The 13,111-nt window shown below is 41.1% G+C and overlaps 1 pseudogene; it reads left to right on the top strand.

Annotated features, from left to right (window-relative positions):
- LOC139001674 (E3 ubiquitin-protein ligase RBX1 pseudogene) overlaps positions 1-13,111 on the top strand; it is an 18,194-nt pseudogene continuing 5,083 nt past the window's right edge.

A 13,111-nucleotide genomic window follows, 5' to 3' on the forward strand; every position in this document is an offset into this window, starting at 1 on the left:
AGAGCCCGAGAGAGAAACGTGTTCCCGGTTCCTGCTTCGTAAACCCCCCCTGAAGACACAAGTGGCAACCCGCCACTTGGAGGGGCGCGCGACGGACGCGGTCCCTGCGGGGCGGGGAGGGCCGCCAGGCTCCGCCTCCTCGAACGTCCGCGCCGTCGGTGCTGGGTGCGTGGTCTGAAGCCCGGGCCTGGGAGCTGGAGGGGCTGGCGCGCGCATGCGTGCGGGGGGCGCAGGGGTCCCGCCCCTTCCAGAGCGCGTCCGCTTTCCCCTCCCCCCGTTCCTCCGCCGCCGTCGCCTCCGAGCCTCCCCCGCGCCCAGCCCTCTCTTTCCGAGGGGGAGGGAGCTCGTCTCGCCCATCTACTGACTAACTAACCCCTTCACCCCAGCTTCGCCCCGCCTTCCCTGAGCTTCGGAACAAACTCCGCAGTGAGAGCTCGGCTTTCACATTCCCGCCTCCGCCTCCTCTCTCCCCTCCCAACCCTAAAGCACTTCCTGCAAACTGCCCTGTTCTCGCTCCTCTCGGCGCCACCTCCCACTTCCCACTAACTAGGTGGCGGCTCTCACGTCGGCGGGGGCCGCGGTTATAGTCCTGGACTCTTCCCCCGGGAAGTAGTGGTCGTCTGCCCCATTTTTCGGATGGGGAAGTTAAGGTCCCGAGATCTGACGTGCTTGACTCTAATGGCCCCTCGAGTGGTTCCCAAGTTCGAACGCCCTGACGCTGGGAAGATGAGCCCTCTACCCCCTGAAATGTAAGCAGCCTTGCAGACCAAGTCTCCGATCTTTCTCTTGGAACCCTCAGTCCTTCAAGCCAAACCGTACCCGCCCAGTCAGCAAAAGTCACAGAAACGTGCCCTGGCCGGCGCTCAGTGGTTAGAGCGTCGGCCTAGGGACTGAAGGGTCCCGGGTTCCATTCTGGTCAAGGGCACGTGCCCAGGTGGTGGGCTCCATCCCCAGTAGGGGGCGTGTAGGAGGCGACCATCAGTGATTCTCTTGCATCATTGATGTTTCTCTCCCTCTCCCTTCTTTTAAATCAATAAAAATATATTTTTAAAAAGTCACAATTTACTCCAAATAAACTACATATTGGTTACCTTAGAAGAAGAAGGGCCTTGTGGCTCAGTTGTTTGGAGCCTGGCCCTGATACTAATTTGATCCCCAATCGGGGCAGATGCATGAATCAACCAAAGACTTGGCCAGTGTGGTTCAGTGGTTGAGCGTCCACCTATGAACTAGAGGTCATGGTTAGATTCCCGTCAGGGCACATGCCGGGGTTGCTGGCTCCATCCCCAGTGTGGGGTGTGCAGGAGCCATCCATCAACCAGTGGTTCTCTCATCATTGATGTTTCTATCACCATCTCCCTTCCTCTCTGAAATCAATAAAAATACTTTTTAAAAAAAGAATAGCCGAAATCGGTTTGGCTCAGTGGATAGAGCGTTGGCTTGCGGACTGAAAGGTCCCAGGTTCGATTCCGGTCAAGGGCATGTACCTGGGTTGCGGGCACATCCCCAGTAGGAGATGTGCAGGAGTCAGCTGATCAATGTTTCTCTCTCATCGATGTTTCTAACTCTCTATCTCTCTCCCTTCCTCTCTGTGAAAAATCAATAAAATATATTTTAAAAAAAATAAAAAATAAAAAAAATAAAGAATCAACCTATGAATGCATAAGTGGGACAACAAATCGATGTTTTTCTCTCTAATCAATAAGTAAGATTTTAAAAAAAGAAGGGCCAATTGGAGATCTTAGTAAGCTTTTAGAGGTGGTACAGGTGATTTGTTCAATGTAAAGTCATTTTTTTAAAGGAAGGTTTATTTCCTTAATTTTTAATTTATTGATTTTAGAAAGGAAAAGAGAGAGAGAGAGAGAGAGAGAGAGAGAGAGAGAAACATCAATTTGTTGTTCCATGTATTTCTGCATTCATTGGTTGCTCCTTGTATGTTCCCTGACTGGGACCGAATCCTAAATTTGGTGTATCAGGAAGATGCTCTAACCAACTGAGCTTATCTGGCCAGGACCAAAGTCATTTTTTAACATGATGCATAATGTTTTCTCCTAGGTTTTGTAATTCTCTTATTCCTTTCCCATTCAAGGTTATTCTTTCTGGGTTTTTTTGTGTGTTTGTTATTAATCCTTGCCTGAGGATATTTTTCCATTGATTTTTTAAGAGAGAGTGGAAGGAAGGGGGAGAGACAGAGAAAGAAACATTATTGGTTGCCTCCTGCAGGCACCTGCAACTGAGTTACGTGCCCTTGATGGGAATCGAACCTGGGACCCTTCAGTCCATGGGTTGATATGCTATCTACTGAGCCAAACCTGTTAGGGCGATTCTTTCCATTTTGAAAACATTTTGGCAGAATTTGTCTCCTTGATTTAAATGTATATTTATTTTAAAAGTTAACTTTGTTGCTGATTGGTTATTAATTATTATTCTGAATTCCCCAGCTCCCCTCTCCCCCATCCCAAAGTCAATTCTTCCCTGGGCTTCAGCTCTGATTAAAATGATCTGGAGTCTATGAGAGACTTGCAAGAGAAGCCATACTGAATCTTAAAGCACTGACTCTAAACTTTTTGTGTACTTTAAAGCTATAACTGGGAATTAAAGGAAACAGAAGACTTGTGTAATTTCATGTACATCTAGAGAGTCATTATATGAGACTCAAATGTTTCCAGAGTCTTATTCCAAGCATTGTAAATATGGATCTGTTTTGTTTTAAATGACAGTTTTATCATGATTTTTCTCTATTGCACATATTTCTAGATTATTTATTGGGCTGGTGTCTTCTAAGCATAGATGGTCTGAAGAACCAGTCCAGGTTCGTTACGAGACAGTTATATGCTAAATAGACTGAGAGGGTTGCATGCTAACACTTTCTGAACATATGTTCAGTAAATGAATGCCTTCTGTGGGCATAGTACTATGTTAGGTCTTTTGTGGACTATAACGTTGGACAAGACAGGGCTATTTTTATTTTTAATTTAAGAATATATTTTTTCATTGATTTCAGAGAGGAAGGGAGAGGGAGAGAGAGATGGAAACATCAATGATGAGAGAGAATCATTCATTGGCTACCTCTTGCATGCCCCATGCTGGCTGGGCAACAGGGCTATTTTTAAGAATCGATCTAATAGTGGAGATAAAACTCTCCATCACAGGCTCAAATCAGTAAAAATTCATTTCCAGATTATTTCATTTCATTTTTTAAAATCCTCACCCAAGGTTATGTTTTTATTAACTTTAGAGAGGGGGGCAGGGAGAGAGAGAGAGAAACATCAATCGAAGACCTCCAGTACATGCCTCAACCGGGTATTGGACCTGGAACCTTTTGGTGTCCAGGAGGACATTCCAACCAATTGAGCCACACCAGCCAGAGCTCAGATTATTTCATTTTTAAAATCACTTAAGTTATATATTATTTGCCCTGGCCAGTTTGGCTCAGTGGATAGAGCAGGGGTGGGCAAACTTTTTGACTCGAGGGCCACAATGGGTTCTTAAACTGGACCAGAGGGCCGGAACAAAAGCATGGATGGAGTGTTTGTGTGAACTAATATAAATTCAAAGTAAACATCATTACATAAAAGGGTACGGTCTTTTTTTTTTTTTTTTAGTTTTATTCATTTCAAACGGGTCGTAGTTTGCCCACGGCTGGGATAGAGTGTCGGCCTGTGGACGAAAGGGTCCCGGGTTGGATTCTGGTGAAGGGCACATGCCCAGATTGCAGGCTGGATCCCCAGTGTGGGGCATGCAGGAGGCAGCTGATCAATGATTCTCTCTCATCATTGATGTTTCTATCTCTCTTTTCTTCTCCCTTCCTCTCTGAAGTCAATAAAAAATATTTTTAAAAAAGTTATATATTATTTGAGGTCGCCAAAAATGTTCGTCTGTTCATTATGCCGTTCTCAGGTTCTCAACATGTAGATCAAGAGATGGGAACAATGAATAGTTACGCATCTCAACAGAAAGGAGCAGGCACAGACAGTGACTTAATGGCGATATGAGTAATGACAAGTCCAATATTTGAAAATAAGATCATAGGAGTGTCAGGAAAGAGAACTTTAAGGATGTCCAGGTCTTCAGATTTTAAACACTGAAGAAAACTGGGATAGACTTAAGAATTATCTACTGTGTAACTTTACATGAGTGTTCAAAAACATAGCTTTTATTTCAGGAAGGATGAACTAATCTTGCATTTAAACACTTGCCTGCATGCATAGATTTGGTGGTGGAGTTTTAAGGAAGATCAGTGGTAGAAAAGTAAAATCTAGTTTGCAGTGGAATTCAAACTTCCTAAAGTAGTAGGAGGGGAGAATCCTTTGATTTAATGTTAGATCAAAAACTCTTACCCACCCACCCCCAAAGAAAATCGCTTACAGCCAAGAGATTAAACATGTATCTTAAATTTAAATACTTTTTGACCAATTTAGAAAGCATTGCATTTGAACTTTTTTTTTTTTTTTTTTAAATTAAATCTTTATTGTTCAGATTATTACATTTGTTCCTCTTTTTTCCCCCCATAACTCCCCTCCTTCCAGCTCCCACCCCACCCTCCACCCTCACTCCCCACCCACTGTGTTCATCCATAGGTGCATGATTTTTGTCCAGTCACTTCCCGCATCTCCCACACCCCTTTTTCCCCCAAGAATAGTCAGTCTATTCCCTTTCTGTGTCCCTGATTCTATTATAATCACCAGTTCATTCTGTACATCAGGTTATTTATTCACTTGATTCTTAGATTCATTTGTTGATAGATGCATGTTTGTTGTTCATAATTTGTATCTTTACCTTTTTCTTCTTCTTCCTCTTCTTAAAGGATACCTTTCAGCATTTCATATAATACTGGTTTGGCGGTGATGAACTCCTTTAGCTTTTCCTTGTCTGTGAAGCTCTTTATCTGACCTTCAATTCTGAATGATAGCTTTGCTGGATAAAGTAATCTTGGTTGTAGGTTCTTGGTATTCAGCACTTTGAATATTTCTTGCCATTCCCTTCTGGCCTGCAAAGTTTCTGTTGAGAAATCAGCTGACAGTCGTATGGGTATTCCCTTGTAGGTAATTGAGTCTCTTTCTCTTGCTGCTTTTAAGATTTTCTCTTTGTCTTTTGCTCTTGGCATTTTAATGATGATGTGTCTTGGTGTGGTCCTCTTTGGATTCCTTTTGTTTGGGGTTCTCTGCGCTTCTTGGACCTGTAAGTCCATTTCTTTCTCCAGGTGGGGGAAGTTTTCTGCCATTATTTCTTGAAATAGGTTTTCAATATCTTGCTGTCTCTCATCTTCTGGCACTCCAATAATTCTGATATTAGACCGCTTAAAGCTGTCCCAGAGGCTCCTTACACTGTCTTCACACTTTCGGATTCTTTTTTCATTTTGCTTTTCCAATTGGGTGTTTTTTGTCGAACCTTTGGTTTGATTATTGTACTCCTCTGGTCTGCTATTGGGTATAATATCCTTTATTTCAGTCCGTGTATGCTTACTTTCTAATTTCTTTATCGTAGCATCGAGGGTCTCATTAGTTTTCGTGAGGCTCTGCACAAATTTATGGCAAGCCCTCAAAATTGCGATTCTTAGCTCCATATCCTCCATTTCTGTCATGTTTTTTTGTCTCCGCATCTTTTATGCTTTCTTGGTGCACCCCCTTGTGGTCTCTGTGCGCAGTCTTGTTCTAGCCAAGCCTTAATTGTTGTAGTTAACACTAGAGGGGTTTGACCACCAGGCCGGCTGGCTGTGGAAATCAGCTGTGTGGAAAACGTCTGCCTTCTGGGGAGGTGCTAATCCAGCCTTTGCCTGAGGCAATCGGCAAATGGCTGTGCGCAGGCTTTGGGCGGGGCGGGCTCAACAGGGCGGGCGGAGGGAGCAGTTATGGCCACGCTCAGTCCCGTTCCCAGAGGCTCTGCTTCTCAGAACCCCGGCAGCCGCTGCAAACCTCGGAGAGAAAGCTGCCCTCAGGTCCCAACTGATGCCGGATAATCCCGCTTCTCCCGTTTGAGTCTGGGTCCCTAGAGACTCGCCCGGATCTGGAGCCCAGAGTCTGAGACTCACTCCCGGCAGAAAACGACAACCGCGCCCTCAGCCACCAGCCCGCTTTGCGCACGCACCTCGGTACCTTTGTATTTTCCACACTGCGCCGCCGCTGAGCCTCGATTTGCTGTTCTCTTTCCTTCTAGTTGTAGAGTCTCTCTTCAGCCAGCCTTCCTGTGGTTCTGGGTGATGTCCGTTCAGTCTTTTAGTTGTATTTTTGAAATGGTTGTTTGCGGCAGCGGTCTCCGGTGTTTACCTACGCCGCCATCTTGGTCTCTCTGCTCGCATTTGAACTTTATTGTTCAAACTTACCCTTCTACAATGATTTTATAAACTTTAGCTTCATTCAGCTATTCTTAATTGTTTTTGCTTGGCTCCTTCTTCTACTTGGAGAGTTCACTGCAACTTCAACATTGCTGTTATGTCCTGATCTACAAATTGTTGCCTCTCATGCGGTTGGTGCTTTAAGATAAAAACTAGGTTTTTCAGCTCAATCCTGTTTTATTTCTGACGTTTAAATCCAGAAGTTAAGTTGTAAGAACCCAACGAATATGGTCTTTCTTAAGTATAATGAAAAAAAAATCACATGAGAAAATGTATTATTTAGTAAATCTAGGGATAATTTTCAGAACTCTCTTATGTGACTGTATTCACATTCATTATAGTCAAACTGCTGTGGTTTATTATCACTGAACTGGGAGAACAATGACACTATCTGATTTCTTTTTATTTTGTATTTTACAAATACAGAAAGACGGGGGAGAGAGAAACATCAATCGGTTGCCTCCTGCAACTGATTGTGCCCTGACTTTTATGTGCCCTATGTATGTGCCCTGACTGGGAATCGAACTCACTCCAACCAACTGAGTCATACCAGCCAAGAATATCTGATTTCTTAAGGGAAAATCCTATTGCACTAAAAACTAGAAAAGTTGACACAACTCATCAGCTTTATAATAATGGAATTCAGGCCTTGTTTTCCCCTTTATTTTCAGTCTCTATGTCATATAGCATAAACAGATTCTTACATCCAAGCTGGAATTCCTAAGGCTTCTATTTCTTCAGTCATTTTAGAATCCACAATTTGAATAGATGCCCATTAAGTCTTTTCATCACCAAGCCTTCTAAAGATGACTTTTCTGGCCATTGCCTGTAGACTCTATTCTTGGTCAGATCCTGGGTAAGTTATTCCTTTTATATGGGTTTCACTTTCACTGGACCTATAACAGGTCCAGGCCAGTCTTCAGGGGGCTACTTCTTTGCCTTAGTGCTATAAGACCCTGGATTTTTAAAAAATATATTTTTATTGATTTCAGAGAGGAAGGGAGAGGAGAGGAGAGGAGAGGAGAGAGGAGAGGAGAGGAGAGGAGAGGAGAGGAGAGGCGAGGAGAGAGAAAACAACATCAATGAAGAGAGAGAATCATTGATTGGCTGCCTCCTGCATGCCCCACACCAGGGATTGAGCCCTCAACCCAGAATGTGCCCTGACTAGGAATTGAACTGTAACCTTCTGGTTCATAGCTCAACCACTGAGCCAGGCAGGACCCTGGATTCCTAAAGCAGTTTTTTCTTTTACTCAAATTTGTGTCCTTTCAAATCTTATTTAGTTTTTATACATTGATGAGAGAACTTTTATATTGAGGGATTGAAATTTGGGGCCTGAAAAATGATGTGCTATTAAGGTAGACTTAGAGTCTTAGAGAGGTTAGGGGCACAAGGAGACTATATCAGGGAATATCAGTCTGGCATCCAGGATAGAAGTCACTGGGTCCATGAAGGTAGATGGGGAAAATTACATCTTTATTTTCACTAATTCATAATTAAACTTTCCCACTGCCTTTTAGTATAAATATTAGTAACAAAACCACAGCAGGATTAGCAGTACCTTACTTGTGACTGTCAGATAGAAAGCACAGATAATTTCATCACATTGCAGTTGTTGCAGACACATTGATATAGCTTGCACTCATTTCTAGATCTTGTTATTTAATGTGTTGATAAAGAAACAGATTTATTACTGTAACATAAATTTTTAATATTTTGGTTACTATTTTGGTATAAAAATAGTTTTCATTGTAAACCTGTGTAATATCCTCATAATTATTTTGTACATTTAAAAACATTATTCTGAGAAGAAGTCTATAGGCTTCTCCACACTGCTAAATGGGTCCATGGTACAAAAAAATATTAAGAACCCTGCTTTAATAAAAATAAATACTATTAGTAATGGGTTATAAACCATTGAGAATAAAATAAGAATCCATGAGTCCACACTGATATAAATAAGTAGATGAATCATTATATAAATGTAGGAAAAGTGAAAGCCTTTCCTTTTAGTAGGATGACAACTAATGACTACAGATGGAATGATGGAGTAAGAAACTCATTTGTGGTGAGGGTATAGGAGGAATAAATGGTGATGGAAGGAGACTTGAGGCGAACACACAATACAATATACAGATGATATATTATAGAATTGTATACCTGAAACCTATATAGTTTTATTAACCAATGTCACCCCAATACATTCAATTTAAAAAAAGAAAGAAACTCATTCATGGATGCTAAAACTGGTGGGTGCAAGTTTGCTGAGCAGCAGGATATTTACATGGTGAAGTGTCTTTCCCTAAATTACTTAATACTTACAAAGGGAGAATAATGGAAGAACCTCATTAATCACCAGTTTAACCAAGTCACTGATATTGATTTTTAGAGAGAGTGGAAGGCAGGTTGGGGAGAGAGTAACATTGATGTGAAAGAGACGCATTGATTGATTGTCTCCTGCATGTGCCCCTACTGGGCCCAGGGTCAGACCTGCAACCCAACCCAGGTACGTGTCCTGGACCAGGAATCGAACCCGAGACCTTTTGGTGCACAGACTGATGCTCTAATGTTTTTACGTCATCTGACAAAATTTAATATGGACTGTGAATTACATAATACTGTACCAATATTAAATGTCCTAATTTTAGTATCTATGTTATGTGTTTACATAGAGAATGGCTTTGTTCTTTTTTTAAAAAAAATATATATTTTCTTGATTTTTTTACAGAGAGGAAGGGAGAGGGATAGAGAGTTAGAAACATCGATGAGAGAAAACATCGATCAGCTGCCTCCTGCATACCCCCTATTGGGGATGTTCCTGCAACCAAGGTACATGCCCTTGCCCAGAATCAAACCTGGGACCCTTCAGTCCGCAGGCAGACGCTCTATCCACTTAGCCAAACCGGTTAGGGCGGCTTTGTTCTTTTTTAAAAATATAATTTTATTGATTTCAGAGAGAAAGAGAGAGATAGAAACATCAATGATGAGAGAGAATCATTGATTGGCTGACTCCTGCATGCCCCACACTGGGGATCTGCTCACAACCTGGGCATGTGCCCTTGGCCAGAATTGAAGCCGGGACCCTTCAGTCCGCAGGCTGATGCTCTACTCACCGAGCCAAATCGGCTAGGTTGGCTTTGTTCTTAATAAATAACACACTGAAGTATTTAGGAGTAAAAGAGTATGGAGACTCGAAGTCTCATGGTTCAGAAAAAAAATGCACATATTTATACCTATGTAAAGAAAGAATAATAAAGCAAGTGGAGCAAAATGTAAATAATTTTGAATTCAGAAAAAGGACTTAGGGGAGACTTCCTTCTACTATGCTTGAAAATTTTTTGTAAGTTTGAAATTATATTACTTGAGATCATTTGTTCCACCTCCTTACTTTGGCGAGGTGACAATTCAGATTTTGGAAGGTGAAGACTTGTTCAAGGCCACACAAGTTAGTGACAGGGTTATGGCCAAACCTTAGATCTCCAGATATGGGTCCTCAAGTAAATCCGTTGTTGTTTGTGTTTGAATGACAAAGGTTGAGCCACTCCTTTTTACTTCTCTTTTTAATGTCTTGGTTCCTTAGAGCTAGTTCCTTCTACTAGAGAACCAGAGTAACAACGGAATGCTTCTTTCAGTTCCTTCATGATTAGGCAAGGATCCATTTGAAGTTTTGAGCTATGTGGTTGGGATACCTCTTTCCTCTTGTAGGTTCAACATTTTCTTATTGCCAGCCTCTTTCTGTACATGATTGGCTTTCTTTTTTTTTTTATTTTTTTATTTATTTTTTTTGTTTCTTTTTTTTTTTTTTTTTTAATTTATTTTTTTTTTTCGCTTAAAGTATTACAAAGGGTATTACATAAGTGTCCTTCCCGCCCCCCCCGCCCTTGACAAACCCCTACCCTCCCTTACCCCCCAGTGTCTTATGTCCATTAGTTATGCTTATATGCATGCATACAAGTCCTTCGGTTGATCTCTTACTCCCCTCCCTCCTGCCCCCCAACTCTCTCTGGCCTTCCCACTGCAGTTTGACAATCAGTTTGAGGCAGCTCTGCCTCTGTATCTATTATTGTTCAAAAGTTTGTAATGGTCTTTATTATCCATGAATGAGTGAGATCATGTGGTATTTTTCCTTCATTGACTGGCTTGTTTCACTTAGCATAATGCTCTCCAGTTCCATCCATGATGTTGCAAATGGTAGGAGTTCCTTCTTTTTAACAGCAGCATAGTATTCCATCGTGTAGATGTACCACAGTTTTCTAATCCATTCATCTACTGATGGGCACTTAGGCTGTTTCCAGATCTTAGCTATGGTGAATTGTGCTGCTATGAACATCTGGGTGCATATATGGCTTTCTTTTATACGGTATTATTTGTATTCCCTCTCCCAGAGACTAATGTTGCATTATTGTTTAAACTTCTTCCCATAGGCCACTCCATTTCAAGATTTCTTCAATATTATCTAAAGAAAATTGTATGTTTTCATTTCTGTGATTCAGTTTCCTTAACTGATGGAAAATGAAGGCATAATACACTGAAAAGAAGGGGATATAGCATCTCAGAATTAGTCTTGAAATAAGGAGATTAATTACAACAATAGATGTGGGGCCGTTTAATAGTTTTACCAGTTACTGAGTAATATCAGCTTTATAAAAAATTAAATAAAATCTATCATTTTCTATGTCAATCAGTATAAATCAGGTCATTGTCTTTGGTGTGAGATAATGGAAAATATTAATTTGAATCATGAAATTGTCATTTTTTTGGGTAACAATTGAATATCAATAATTTCATGTGGCTCAACCTAATAGAAGAAAGCATATTATTAGGTAGTAATGTATTTTCTCTTCTCTTACAGCAATGGTAGAAAAATAGAGATAGTTCATGTGGTATCTGCTTTTGACTCTTCAACTTCTCAGTTTCTTTTCCTATCCTGGCTGTTCTTCTGTCCTGATACACTTTGTGAGAGTCTTTCTAGGCTTCAGATTCTTCCAATTTTCCATGTTGGTTTCTATTAGCTTCCCATGCCTGGGAGCCTTTCAGCAATTGATAGACAGTTAGAAATGGAACATCAGAGGCATTTTGTTCAGTCTCCTTATACTTCAGATGAGAAAACAGAGGCTAGCATCTTTCTGTACATGATTTCTTCAATGTGAAGAAATAATTGTATTTTCTGATTTTTACTTCCTGGGGTGATACCATGGGGAAGTAGCTGGGATAATTTTATTTTAAGGTAATGAAAGATACCCTTGTACATTTGTATATCTATTGTACATTATTTTATACTTACAGGATATTTTGAAAATAATTTTTAAAAATATGTTTTTATTGATTTCATAGAGAGAGGGAGGGAAAGGTAGAGATAGAAACATCAATGAGAGAAAATCATCAATTGGCTGCCTGCTGCACACCCCCTTACTGAGGCTTGTGCCTACAACCTGGGCATGTGCCCTGACCAGAATTGAACTAGCAACTTCTTGGTGCACGGGATGATGCTCAACCAATTGAGCGACACCAGCCAGGCTGAAAATAATTTAAGAAAAAATAGTGGTTGATAATATTTGTCTTTACAATAAAAACTTTCATAGCCCAATGGAAACATTTGAAAGGAATCAGAAAATTATTATTTTTTAATGAATGAGTGATCTTTTGTTAAGCCCCAAAGTGTAGAATCTTGAATTGCCTTTTGATTCTGTTGAAAATATGCCATATATTTTATTCCTAAAATATCGAATGGTTTATTTGAAAAAACCTTTGGGAATCGTGTTCAGGGAAGCAGAGTAAAATATAAAGAAAAAAGATTTAGCATGGGGGAAGTGGAAGATTTCAAGGTAAGGAACAAATCTTTGGGTCCGAAGAATATTGTAACAATTTTAAAAGGACAGAGCAGAGGTAATTGCTTTCTTATACTTTATGTGTTGTTAGTTTTTATCCTCACCAGAAGATATGTTCTTATTTATTTTTAGAGAAGAAGTAAGGAAGAGAGAGAGAAACATTGATGTAAGAGAGAAGCATCAATTGGTTGTCTCCCAAAGGAGCCCTGAACGGGGATTATACCTGCAACCTTTTGGTGTATAGGAAGACACTCCAACCAACTGAGACACCCGGCTAGGGCATACTTTATGTATTTTTTAAAAAAATATATTTTATTGATTTTTTACAGAGAGGAAGGGAGAGGGATAGAGAGTTAGAAACATCAATGAGAGAGAAACATCAATCAGCTGCCTCCTGCACACTCCCTTCTGGGGATGTGCCCGCAACCAAGGTACATGCCCTCGACCGGAATCGAACCTGGAACCCTTGACTCCGCAGGCTGACGCTCTATCCACTGAGCCAAACCGGTTAGGGCACTTTATGTATTTTTAAAAATATATATATTTTATTGATTTTTTACAGAGAGGAAGGGAGAGGGATAGAGAGTTAGAAACATCGATCAGCTGCCTCCTGCACACCCCCCACTGGGGATATGCCCTCAACCAAGATACATGCCCTTGACTGCAATCGAACCTGGGACCCTTTGGTCCGCAGGCCGACACTCTATCCACTGAGCCAAACCAGTCAGGGCATATTATTTTTCTTTTTAAAAGATATATTTTTATTGATTTTAGAGAGGAAAGAAGAGGGAGAGAGAAATAGAAACATCAATGATGAGAGAGAATCATTGGTCAGCTGCCTCCTGCAGGCCCACATTGGGTATTGAGCCTGAAACCCAGGCATATAACTTGACCAGGAATCAAACCATGACCTCCTGGTTCAGAGGTTGACACTCAACCACTGAGTCAT

This window comes from Myotis yumanensis, unplaced genomic scaffold, assembly GCF_028538775.1.
Source record: "Myotis yumanensis isolate MYYU_CA2020_CCGP unplaced genomic scaffold, mMyoYum1.0.hap1 SCAF_2, whole genome shotgun sequence".
Classification (NCBI taxonomy): Eukaryota; Metazoa; Chordata; class Mammalia; order Chiroptera; family Vespertilionidae; genus Myotis; species Myotis yumanensis.